At 39.7% G+C, this 13978-nt stretch overlaps 1 protein-coding gene across 3 annotated transcripts in view; it reads left to right on the forward strand.

The window, feature by feature from the left end:
* The first annotated feature begins 894 nt into the window (after positions 1-894).
* amot (angiomotin) overlaps positions 895-13978 on the forward strand; it is a 30367-nt gene continuing 17283 nt past the window's right edge. Inside the window, exon 1 of one of the 3 annotated variants that reach the window (XM_034684259.1) lies at positions 895-1731. The gene's annotated coding sequence lies outside the window, so the exon portion shown is untranslated. The remainder of the gene's footprint in view (positions 1732-13978) is intronic. The other 2 variants (XM_034684261.1, XM_034684258.1) reach the window with 2 other exon arrangements.

The raw sequence follows: 13978 nt of genomic DNA on the forward strand, positions 1-13978 counted from the left end.
TACTAGTACTACTAGTACTACTACTACAACAACTACTACTACTACTAATAATAATAATATAATAACTTAATTTATATAGCACCTTTAAAAACAAATGTTTAATAAGTGCTTTGACAATCAAAGCATGGTTCAAATAACATAGCAAAGATTTCGAACGACAGAGAGGAGGAATTTTAACAATGCAAAACAAAATGCAGAGGTTAAAAAGAATAAACGTAAATTAAACAGAATGAGGTGGTGGAAAAATAGACCAGTAAATCGTTTTCAAGAGGCTTTTCAAGGATAAATAAATAAAAATGGATAAGTAAATAAAAGCATTATAACAAATATACAATATATCTGTAATAGTTGTCATATTTTATTTTATTTTATTTTGTTTTATTCTATTTTACTTTATTTTATTTTACTTTATTTTATTCTATTCTATTTTACCTTGTCATTGCTATTATTATTTTTATTATATTTTTTAACTATGTAAGTACATTGTTGTATTCCCCTGTGCCGTGGTGTTAGCTGATGTAACAAAAGAATTTCCCCCAATGGGGGACCAATAAAATATATCTTATCTTTTAATAAATTATGTTTTGTTTTACTTATTATTTAATTTTATATTTATCATTTCATATTATATAAATGTATAATTTTTCGCGCGTTTCCTGTTCAAACAAATAACATTTTTCTAGATAATATTCATCCACAGTTTTCTGCTGCTGTTGTCCTAATTTATGTTACTGTGCGTGGGTGTGTCGTGTGACTACAGAGTGATTACTGCAGTTAGTGTCCGCTGACATTTGGCCACACGGTGGAAGCCGCCCTCGATCTATTGGCACGTGTTATGCGACTCTATATTCCGACATTTCCGTCAGCACTTGAAGGCATCATCAGTAACAGCTCAGATTCACAAAAGCCTCTTTGTTATTTTTCTTCTTCTTTACTCCTTCTTATTCCTGTTTCATCTTTCTCTCTCTCACAGGTTAGGAAGGTGGACATTAATCTCGGATTATAATCCGTTAAATTGAGTTAAACCCACTTTAGGCGTGAAACATTTCATGATGAGAAACAACTCTGTGAAACAAGTTCAAAGTTTAAGTTTCCAGGAGGGTCTCGTATCGATCAAACTTAAAGTTTGACCATAAAACACAAAGTTTTCTTTCAGAGACAGGCCGCAGATTAATTTTGTATAATGCAACTCAGATTGTAGTTTAATCTGTGATCTGTGTCCTCAGAGGAGCTGTGTGTGATTCTTGTTTTTGATTAAAATCACATTTATTTAATGAAAACACATACTTGAGGAGCAGCGAGGAGGAGGAGGAGGGATTTCCCTGCTCCAAAAACCCTTTTCCCCCAGTTTCCATGAGGAGGAGGAGGAGAAGAGGGGGACTGGGAAGGAGGGACATTCCTCTCATACTGCAGCCCAGGCGGAGGGGGGACTTCCTGCCTCTGCTCTCGTACCGCTTCTTTTCTTACGGTTAAACATGAATCTAACGGGGAGAGAAGAAGACTTTGAAGCCGAATATGAGCTCCTGTTCCCGGGGAAAGGATTAAAACCTGTGGAGAGGAAGAGGCAGGAGCGGTGGCACGGAGTTGTCTGACTGTAACTGTAAAGTTTGAGGACTTTTTTTGGATCTCAGATCCGCTTCAGATCCGCAAAAAAACCCGAGAAAAAACCCCGAGAAAAGATGATTTACTGAGCAGAGAGCTGCAGAGGAACAGAAGGAGCTCTGCACAGAGGTAAAACTATGTTTACTGACATTAACATACATAGATGAATAGATTACAGTGTAAATGTCTAACTGTGATGTGTTCATCATGTAAAACTTTGAAGGGAAACTGCGTTGAATAATAGAAAGTGAATGTACTTTAGTTAGACAGATTATTATCGTGTCTGAAACCTTAATGTGTTCATGAAGTTAGACTTTGAAGGCATCAAACGGATGTGACAGTGTAACTGATCCAGGTCTGTTAGAGTCATTTTCTCTGTACCGTGAAGGCATCACGAACATGAAGTTTCAGTGTGTAGTTGTAATGATGAAAGCTGAGACTCAGAGGTTTGAGCTCAAGCTGCTGCTGTGATTTAGACTGAAGCTTCGTTAAGTTTTTGCTGACTGGTGATGTGAACTGCACTCCTCCTTCTGTTTGCTGCATTAATTCCTCATCTTTTCCTCAGCTGGGGGGGGGGGGCAACCAGGAGGGGATGGGGGGTGGTGGTGGTGGAGGGGTTTGACATGGGAAACATTCAGGTTGTTGTGTCACTGCAGCTTTCTCTGAGAATGTTAATGTGCTCACTGTAATCGGCTTAATCTCAGATTTTATCACACTGTTTACACTGAAACAGTATCGAGATGTAATCTGACAGTTTGGACTCAAAGCTCTAAACTCTTACATTCTGTTGGTTCTGTGAATGCAACATACAAGCTACTGCAGCAGGTGACCTTTGACCTGTGGATCATTTTACTGTAGTTTGCAGAAAAAAGGTTTAAAATCTGCAGAAACTCAAGGTGATATTCAGAATGTTTGAGCAGTATGTCTGTCTGAGATGTTTAATTAGTGGGCATAGCCACTGTGACATCCAACATTTGTTTGGAGACTAATGTTTAAAGATGGAGTTCAGCATTTTTTAGTTTTAGTTTTGTGGAGTTGACCATATTCAGAGGACAGGGAGGAGACATGCTGCTGAGTCCCTGAGTCAATCCCAGGTATCCTTTTTCTAAAGCAGGGGCATCAAACTCATTTCAGTTCAGGGGCCACATACAGCCCAAGTTGATCTAAAGTGGGCCGGACCAGTAAAATCATAATATAATAACCTATAAATAATGAAGACTCTGAAATTTTCTCTTTGTTTAAGTGCAAAAAGTACAAGTACATTCTGAAAATTTAATGAACTATCTTTCTACAAAAACAGTTGTATTTTTTTGCCATGATGAGTCTCATAGTGGGCCGAATACTTTACTCTTTCACCCCTGAAACCGTCTGCGAACACACCAAACACACAGGTTACCCATTCACCTGACACAGTGTGTAATGTTAACAGCAAAATAACACAGAGATTATAACAATGAAGAAAGTAAAGTTGATTATTTTGGACCCCTTAGCTCCAGCATGAACAGTTTGCTTGCTGGACAGTGTTGTACGCAGGGGTGTAGTGCTAGTGTTAGTAGTTAGTGGATCATCATATAGTGCTCTAAAATGTCTTTATGAATCTCAACGGGATTATGCAAACAGCAAGTCATCTATTTTCCGACTTTGAGAAAAAAAGCGCCACTCAGGTGCGCTCCGTCAGTAATATGAGGACAAATTTGAAATAGTAGTTACTTTTATTGAAAAATTGCAGTTAATGTCTTCTCTGTAATTTTTTCACTTTGCAAAGTCATCTCGTGGGCTGGATTGGAACCTCTGGCGGGCCGGTTTTGGCCCGTGGGCCACATGTTTGACATCCCTGGTCTAAAGCCTCCCTGCTGTCTGGTCTGTTTCCTAAAGCCTCAACCAAGATGTCCTGTTCAGTACAGTACGCACTTGTTAGTGTTTCCACCATCAAAAGTTGGAAAAGATACCAAAATAACCAATCCGTTCTGTCCTATTTTTTGGCATCCTTCTATTGGGGTAGCAAACATACCCCAATACGGGTTATCAGAAAAACTGACTCTGTTTTCATTTTACAGTCAGGTTGATCTGCATTGTACAGAGAAGAGATGAACTGATTAAGACAGTCTGGGCTGCAGTCAAGGCTAGGTGTAATATGCTTTCTGATTGCAGATTCTGAAACATGTTTTTTTAATTCATTGTGATATTTTTTGAGTTGTCATTAATTCTTCATCTGGTCCAGTGACCCAGTTTAATCTCTGTTATAAGAAGATTAGTGAATGTAGTTTAAGTCCAGCATTCCACTACCATTGATTAAGCAAAAATGTAACTTTATATACCAACCTTTGATTTCACTTTCTCTTTAAGAAATAGTAGAAAAAACATCTGCTTCAAATTCCTCTTTGGTTTGCTTTACTAATACAGACTCAGTAAGAGGACATTTAAGTTCTCACACATACCAACACAAACCTACTTTAAAATGATTATACTATTATTTTATGGTGGAATACACATATTGTTCAAAATGCTGTAAAAAAAATAAATGCTACTTTAACCAGACACAGTCTGCATACAACTTGATCTTCCTCTTGTAGACACTGACAAACATGCCGTGCGAGGAGATGCCATCTGTCATTTGTGTTTGTTTACATCCGGGTAGTAGAGCATTATAGCATTATGGCAGTAGAGAGTAACCAGAGCTACAGTCCAGCTAGTAGCTTAGACTATGACTAGTATTTCAGTCTAACTGTGAGAATCCTTCAGTCAGCTAAACACACATACATATCGAATCTGTGCATTCATCCTAAAGAGTTTTAAAAGCAGTCATATGTCAACAAGCAATACCTTTTCACCAGATCCTAATCTGATAAATAAAGCATGACTACGTTGATCAGGTGAGGCAGATTTATATGACATTCAACAAAAACAGGCATTTCAAGGTGCTTCACATTAAAAGATCACGAAAGAGGACATTTAAAAATCACTCAGAGCATTAAAAAATCAAAGTTGAGAACAAATAACTGAAGGTCATATATGATATGATGGAATAAAAAAAGAAGCATATACGAAGTCAGAGTTATTTAATCAGAGACACTTCACAGCAGACACATGCCATTAACATACACCTAGGGATGGCAATTGATACAATTTTGCTGATACCAAAGCCATTATTGATTCTGTGCATTGGTCCAATAGATTATCAATCCAATCGATTCCCTTATCAATTCCCCTGGATTCTCAGCAGCCTGCATGCTTTGTGTTTATGTTAACCCGGGATAGGACAAACACCTTCACTGCTCTGCTGAGCTGGGGCAGCACTCACTGACTGGTATTTCTGTTTGAAGAGTGACCCTGTTAACAGCTGACTTTCACCTGAATTTGTTTTTAGTTGTCTTAATGACAGCAGCAAACTCTCTCGTGAATGCCTTTAGGTTTTCATTAATGAGGTATTTTATTATTATATTTTATCATTATATTGACACATAAGCTATGGATGCATTGCTTCAAAGAACTCATAAAGTCTTGAAGTCGCTTCGTGAAGCCGTGTGCAGGAAAGGCTTTGTGTTCAAGTGCTAACTGTATAGGATATATAGAAGACACCCCCCTTCAGACAGTCATCATTAAACTCTGTGACACAGAAATGTCATCATCATATCCTCTAAAATGATGTAAGCAGTGATCTTCAGCTTCATGGGGAAGGTTTGTGTCTGTGCTGCTGTTACTGCCCTAAATGTTAAATATGTCCTCAGAATCAGAGGTTTGTCTCGTGATGACTCTGAGCTCACTTTGCTGGGTCTAAAACACAGAGAGAGAGAGAGAGAGAGAGAGAGAGAGAGAGAGAGAGAGAGAGAGAGAGAGAGAGAGAGAGAGAGAGAGAGAGAGAGAGAGAGAGAGAGAGAGAGAGAGAGAGAGAGAGAGAGAGAGAGAGAGAGAGAGACAGACAGACAGACAGACAGAGTGAGACAGAGACAGAAGGACAGACGGAGGGTTCAGATTGGAGCGAGGGGCCCTCTGGGTTTGACTCGCAGCCTGGAAATTCCTGTCAGAGCTCCTCTGTGATATAAACACAGTCCTCTCTCTCTGTCTTTCTGTCCTTCTGTCTCTCTGTCCGTTTGTCTGTCTGTCTGCTTGGATTCTCTGGTTCTCTGAGCAGTCCTGAAGGGACTCTTCCCCCACAACAACCCACTCACTGTCCATCCTGTTTCAAACATTTCATTTCATCTACACTTCTTAAAATGTGCTACCTCAGCTATAATTACTCACATTAAAGGGATAGTTTGTTTTTTAAGTGTGGTTGTATGAGGTACTTGTCGATGTGTTGTTCGTGTCACAGAACCTCAACTCCAAGCCGAGTCTAGAGTCCTCAGTGTTCAAGTCTGAGTCACCAGGGAAGAATCTGAGTTGAGTTTAAGTCGAGTCCTTACACCTCAGTAGCCTACCTCATTAACAATATTATTATGCATAACTAACAGGTCCCTGTTTGACTCCAAACTATGGTCTGTTTGAACCTGGCCTGCCTGTATGGGCCCTTTTGGATGTGCAGAAAACATATTTCATTCATTAACATTAGATTCTGATTCTGTTGGAGATTTTGAGTCATCAATGAAGTTACAGCGGTGTGTGATACATAAATGTGCACCATGCCTCTCTTCATGATGAGACGCACTCATTTTTTCTGCTGAGAGAGACTCAAAATTATCTGCAGCTCAACTGCTCTTCATCAGCAGCCTGTTGCACCAGCTGTGCGTAAGTTGTGTTCTAAGTTAGGGTGTAAAGTCTTCACTAAACCCTACGTTGAAACCATAAACTGTAAAAAAAAAAAAAGACGTAGTATCTGTGCCATATTGCTACTTTCGAGCCAGTGTGACGTAAAGAGGTGGGGTTTGAGCCTCCTAGCCAACAGCTACAGTGTTCCCACAGGCAGTTGTGCCTCTCATTGGAAGACTCGTAATCTCAATATCTTTGAAATTGCCACGTTAGAAAAAATTCACCCCCCTCACAGTGAGAGCAGATCGAGAAATGAGCTATCCAGACTACACTCGTCTTTTGTACCAGGCTGTAAACATGTTTATTTCTGCTGTAAAGATCGTCTTTTTCCCATTCATGTGTATGTGACTTCCGGTACTTACGGAGCCATTCTCAAGCGGATCCTCGATGAACTGCAGCTTTTAACACTTCCGCATTAGACATTAGATATTTTTAGACCGGAGGTTGCCGCTTGGTTGAAACTAATTATTTTGTAACTTAAGTTGTATCGTTGTTTGGTTGCACCACAGAGACGTAAGGTTCATCTTAACTAGTAGACCGTAACGTCAAAACTAACCAAAACATTGCCGCAGATATGACGTTTACACTTCCAGCAGCCAATCAGAGGAAAGCACCAATTTTGATGCATTATCTTTCGTGCCTAATCTTCTCAGAACTGACCAACAGCTGAAACAAATTAAAGTAAGGTGATAACTATAGCCTAAAGCCTTAATCTACGGTGTATGTATAATAACAGTGACATCGAGTGGTAAAATGATCAACTCCAACATACGTTAATACTTAGGAGCGTTCAAACTAGACTACGTTTGAACTTACACCCAGCTGGTGCAACAGGCTGCAGGACTTTAACAAACCAAACATCTTGGACCCACTTTTGTTGCTAACATTAGCATTAGCTCCCTAACAGTAACATAATCTACAGTCCAAACAGGCTAACTTTAGCATCTCACTTTTTTATTTTTATTTATTCGATTTATTTGTAAAGGGACCATGTACAATATTTAACATAAATGTCACCATCTGATGCATTGTACCAGAGTTAGCTTAAAGCTAATTTACATCTGCAGTCCCTTGGCAGGTCACAATTAAAACATCACATTGTAAAAACGCTCGCTTGCACACACACAAACACACACACACACACACACACACACACACACACACACACACACACACACACACACACACACACACACACAAACAAACAAACAGTACTGTATATCAAGTTAAAAGTATCAAATCAGTGGTTGCAGTGTTGAGTGTTCTTTAGCAGACTTTTCAGTTTGGTTTTGAAGAGATTGAGAGATTCACAGTTCTTAATATCCTCTGGTAAGGTGTTCCACTGAGTTGTGGCTTTCACAGAGAAAGCTGACTGCCCAAAGGCAGAACGGGGAAAGGGCACATTGCAATTTCTGTAGGAAGAGATTCTTGTGGATTTAACGGAGTCCATTGAGCGAAAGTTGATAAACTGACGCAGTGGAGGCGGGGCCAAGCCATTTAAAATCTTATACACAAGACACAAATTTGAAAACAATTTAAAATTCTCAAAGCTCAAAAGATGATGTTTCTCCAGTATCTTACAGTGGTGGTATTGCATTGTTTTTTTGTCCAGTATTTTTAAGGTTTGTTTATACAGAGAGTGAAGTGGTTTAATGACCGTCTCCCCAGCCTGACCCCAGCATGTGATACAATATGACATATGGGAAAGGATCATAGCATGCATAAAAGTCTTGGCTGCATCCACTGAAATACAGAACTTACAGTTCTGGTTGCATCAGCTTTCACCTTCCCCTTGATGGTTCTTTGACACATTGCACATGTTGCACTCTTCTTGCTTGCAAATACTCTGAAATGTTGGAAAGCAAAACACATGATTTGCATCGCCTCATTCTGGCAGAAACTGTTAAAGACATCCCGTGGACACACATGTAGGTGAACCCACTTGACAGCCTTTACTTAAAGCTGAACAAATGATGATGTGAAAACAAAAACACAATCAATGAAACAGTCTGTATCAATACACAAGTTTTAGTCTTTCTCTTCATCTTCCAAATCCTAAAGCAGTAAATGCTTGAGTCAGAGTCCAAGTCCTGAGTCACTCAGTGCTCAAGTCCAAGTCCAAAATTTCACTTTTAATCTGTTAATGATCCATGCTGCACAGATTATAGGTTCAGAAATCTGTTTGTTTGACTCTCAGAGTTCTCAATAACACACCATGCTCTGATTCAAAGAGTGAATCAGTCCATGTGAGAACTTCAATCTGCTGGCTGTGACACTGACCAGGTGTGCATACCTGTCCTGTCTGCTCCCCCACTGTTTGACACTCACTGATCTATCTGTGGCCCTGCAGAGAGGATGTAGCGCTGAACACATGCAAGGAGACTATCTGTTCTCTATGCTCCAGTAGATAACTCCATTAGCTCCACCTAAAACAATGTCTCCATCAGCAAGACTTAAACACAACCGGAATCAGCTTGAATAGATAACCTCGATTAGCTTAACCACAAACACTATACCTCCATCAGCTACACCTCAAACACTATCTTCATAGGCTTTACATCAAACCCTGCCTCCATTAACTACACCTAAAGATAACCTCCATCAGCCACATTTTAAACACTACCTTCACCAAAAAACTCTAAACACACAACATCCATCAGCTACACCTCAAACATTGTCTCCATCAGGTAAACCTCAAACCAAACCTTCATCATTCAAAGGTCAGACAGAGTTTCAGTTACACCACAAACAGGACAGCCATCAGCGCACACCTAAAAAAGAACCTCCATCAGCTACAGGGACAGTTTTCTCCCAACCACAGATGGTTTACCTTCCTCCTTACAAAGAGCTACAGGACTCTTAACTTTAGAATCAGCAGGTTCAGGAACGGCTTATTCTCATTACTGTCACCTTGCTAAACTCCCCACTTTTATTTTTACATAAATGCTGTCTTTGAAAATCTTTACAGAATGATTCACCTTTTGAATATCCATGCCTGAAGATATTTGACCCATTCTTCATTCATATATCCATCCATACTTGTTCTGCATTTTACTCAGCACCTTAAAGCTTCTATGCACTCTTGACAGATGCTGAACTACACATGATGTCCAGTTCTTTTGAATACTTGAATCTCATCTAATCTCATCTAATCTACACCTCAAACATAACCTCCACCGTTCACATCTCATATAAAGCCTCCATCAGCTACGAATCTCATCTAATCTCATCTAATCTACACCTCAAACATAACCTCCACCGTTCACATCTCATATAAAGCCTCCATCAGCTACGAATCTCATCTAATCTCATCTAATCTACACCTCAAACATAACCTCCACCGTTCACATCTCATATAAAGCCTCCATCAGCTACACATCAGGCTTTACTTCTGACTGAGACAAACAGATTTGTGCACAACTTGTTTATCCTTTATCAGAGTCACAGCTCAGAGTTTGAGGGGATTCAATGGGTTACCAAACTTAAATCTCCTGATGGATTTGTTTTGATTTGATCTACAATTTAATATGACTATGTTAAAGAAAATGAAACTTTAATGCAGCAGAAAGAGAGAAAAAATGTTTCCAAACAATGAAAAGCGTATTGTAAGGACATTTAACACAGAGTAACTGGTCATTAGAGGACTCACAGGACAAGTCAGCTGTCCGTGTGGAGGCAGATCACAGACGAGTGTGAAACATTCATGCATGAAGAAAAATATCTGAGACCATTCATCATGTAGACAACCTAAAGATTAATTTCCTCAAGTTACAATATATTTATTTAATCATCTGCAGGGTTCACATGAAGAGAAACAGAAACCAACGGAACCATGAGTCACCACATTTACCATGACTCCATATTTCAGCTTTTATTTCTAAGACTCTCTGTGAGTTACAAAGCTGTGAGACAACTGGTCCTACTAAGAAGTGTTCAAGGACAAGAGGAGGAGAAAGAAGAGGACATAAAGGAGAAGGAGGAAGAAGGGAAGAAAGAGGAGGAAAAAAGCAGGATGAGGAAAAGGAGAAGGAAGAGAAGAAAGATGGGAAGTCAGGAGGAGAAGGTAGACAAGGATGGGAAGTCAGGAGGAGGGGGAGAAGGAAGGGGGTAGGAGAAGGATGAGAATTCAGGAGGAGGAGGAAAAGGAGAAGGATGGGAAGTCAGGAAGTGGAGGAAGAGGAGAAGGATGGGAAGTCAGGAGGAGGAGGAGGAGGAAGAAGAAGAGAAGGATGGGAAGTCAGGAAGAGGAGAAGGATGGGAAGTCAGGAGGAGGAGGAAGAGGAGGAGGATGGGAAGTCCGGAGGAGGAGGATGGGAAGTCAGGAGAAGGATGAAGAGGAGAAGGATGGGAAGTCAGGAGGAGGAGAAGGAAGAAAAGAAGGATGGGGAGTCAGGAAGAGGAGAATGATGAGAAGTCAGGAGGAGCTGGAAGAGGAGAATGATGGGAAGTCAGGCAGAGGAGGAAGAGGAGGAGGATGGGAAGTCAGGAGGAGGAGGAGAAAGGGGGAAAATGGTGGGAGAGGAGGAGGAGAATGTGGAAGAGGAAGTGGTGGAAGAGGAAGTTTGAGGAGTAAGAGAGAAGTAAGAGCAAGAACTTTAGGAGGGGTAGAAAGAGTAAAGGGAAAATGAAGGTTAAGGAAAAAGAGGAGGAGAAAGAGAAGATGGAGAAAAAAGGATAAGTAGAATGAGTAGAAGGAAACGGAGAAGGAGGGGATAAACAGGAGAGAGAAAGAGAAGGACGTGGAGGAGAAAGAGAAGGAGGTGGAGGGGGAAGATAAAGAGGAGGAGGAGACACTCACTGTACAGATGTGTCTTAACTCTCATACTGAGCTGTAGGAATCATCTGTTGTGACATCATGCTGGGCTGTATGCTGGTGCAGTTGTTAGAGCTTCAAACATGGACCTCTCGGTGTGAGGTTCTCATGTTCTCCTGGTACATGCATGGGTTCCCTCTATGTGCTACAGTTTCTTTCCTCAGTCCAAAGACTCAGGTTGACTGGTCACTGTGGGTGACCAGTCAACCCGAGTCGTATGTCAGCCCTGTGACTGACTGACTGACAGACAGAGAGGATAAGCTGAATAGATGATGGATAGATCATGATTTTGTCAAATAAATGTAAATGGGGTAAAACTGTGCAAAAAAACTAGTCTGGTAGGGTTCTTGGTTTTAAATCTCAGCTCAGTACATTTTCAGAAACAAATGCAGCACATCAAATGTATTTTCCTTCATTAGGAACTAAACTGGATTAAAGACAAACCTCCCAGTGTTGTAAAGAAATCTTCAGAGCACTCTCACTGGAAAGACGTAGTGCCAAATAAGATAAATGAGAGCAACTTTACTACAATATGGCAACCACTGATAAATCACCTGCTATGTGATCGAAGTGACTTGATTGTGTTTTAATTTTTTTTAATTCTCTGGCTTTGATTCATTTTTTTCTGTCTTTGTGAAGCTCAAGTCTGTATTTACAGATATTCTGTGTGGGGTCCTTGAAACTGATTTATCGTACCTTTAGTTCTATGCCAGCCATTTCGGTACGCATCTGCACTGAACCAAACATGCTATTGCCCACCAAAACTTGTACCTTTACACCCCTAAATATAATGAATTCAGTGATCATTGATGGGATAGTCAATGATTCATGTTTAAAGAGTTTGATATTAAAACAGAAGACACATGATGGCTGCATGGTAGTATATATTATGTTATGTATATGAGTATATAAACACAATATATTTTAAATTTTCATAATAACAAATAATAATGATGTCATCTGCTTCAGTTTTAGAAGAGCATAAGTAAGGAAATCATTATCCAGTCAGAGCTCAGTGACAGTCGACAGTTGGCAGAGTAAATGCAGGTAGTTACACCAGCGCACAGGTATGAAGGAGTGGCTCAGATCCACCTGTCTCGCCCTCCCAGCCCCACCTGTTGCAGTGAGGGAAGGGGAGGAGGGGGGGCTGGAAAGAGAGGTGCGTCACCTCAAACCTGCATAGAGCAGCTTGAGTGTCAGTAGAGCACAGACTCAGCGTTGAGTGTTTCCTGTGGTTTTAGGAGGAGATTTGGTGTTTTCCACACAGGTAGGATTTTTACAATTTATGAGCCAAATTTGTAAGAATATATCACAGTGTGAGCTTCTGAGCTGAGGTCGGGTTTATGTTTGGAGAGTGGGAACAGAGTGGATCCAGGTATCCTCTGTGAAGGGCAAGCAAAAAAATATATATGTTTGTTTTTTTGACTTAAACTTTGATCAAAGCCACTGTGTACTAAATGTAATATGAGATTATACTTTCTCTGAGCCCCTGAAATCCTGCTGGATTTTATTCCCTAGGTTTTTGTCTGTATTGTTTTGAGGAATTTTCTCTCTTTTTCTTCATTTTCTCATTCATGACTTTGAACTTTTGCAAAAGCAGCAGGTGACATGGTGATGTGAGATACAAAAAATAACTGGAAATAAAAAAACAACAAACTATTGAACGATTTGGTGACCAAAGAATGTGGTTATGTGGAAGACATGTGTAAACTTGTCATTGAACACTGAACCACATTATTCTCAGCTGGCTTTAGTTTCACATGTTGCATGTCAGCTCACAGGAAACTTAAGGACAGTGAAAACAGCAGGGTGTCAGAGGGACATACAGTTTAATCCAGGAGGTCTGGTCTGAGACGCAGAGTCATGTGTTTAATGGTTCATCGGAGTTAGAGTTTTATACAATGGGTACTATTCAATATGCTGATATCAAAGACATTGACTATATGAATGCCTGTGCAATGGAATGGAGAGAGATAATTAAGCTTTGACATGATCTAAGGTTGTAAATCCAAAATAAAACTGAAGACAGTTATAGTAGGATTGACATTATCCTTCCTAACTATCCTAAATAAAGTATAATGGATAATCTTAAATATCCAAAAAATACAGCAAACAGTTAGGGTATGATGTTTGTTATCTCCAGTCCTACTGTATGTCCTTGAGAAGCAGCACACATATAATGTTTGATGTGCATTACCTTTTGTTTTATATCCTTTTAGAATACATTGGACGGATACAGTATTATCTTAAGTTACATTTACACACACATTGCAGCAGAACGGTTTAGCGTGTTTGTTGACTGCAGTAAGATAAAGCAGCAGACAGATGTTTTTATGGGATACAGCTAGAGGTGTCAAAAGTATTCACATTCATAACTCAAGTAGAAGTATAGATACTAGGGTTTAAAAAGACTTCTGTAGAAGTTGAAGTATCAGCTCAAGCTTTTTACTCAAGTAAGAGTGTAAAAGTACTGGTTTCAAAACTACTTAAAGTATAAAAGTAATGTAAGGGGGGAAAAATGCTGATTTTTTTTGAACGATGACAAGCCGGAATGAAAACAAGCCAAAATGAAATAGGAGAAACGAGGCTATTTTTAAATTGTAAGGAGTAGAAGTAAAAAGTTGGCTGAAAAAGAATTACTCCAGTAAAGTATAGATACCCAAAATGTCTACTTAAGTACTCTGGATACAGCACTATGTACCGTGTTATTGGTTTTGTATTCCCAATAAAGAGGCCCAAATACAGTATGATGTATGCAGTCACAGAATACGGCAGAGTACATCAAATGGAAGTATAACGTTGCCACTTATTTCTCCC

This window comes from Notolabrus celidotus, chromosome 5 (assembly GCF_009762535.1).
Source record: "Notolabrus celidotus isolate fNotCel1 chromosome 5, fNotCel1.pri, whole genome shotgun sequence".
NCBI lineage: Eukaryota > Metazoa > Chordata > Actinopteri > Labriformes > Labridae > Notolabrus > Notolabrus celidotus.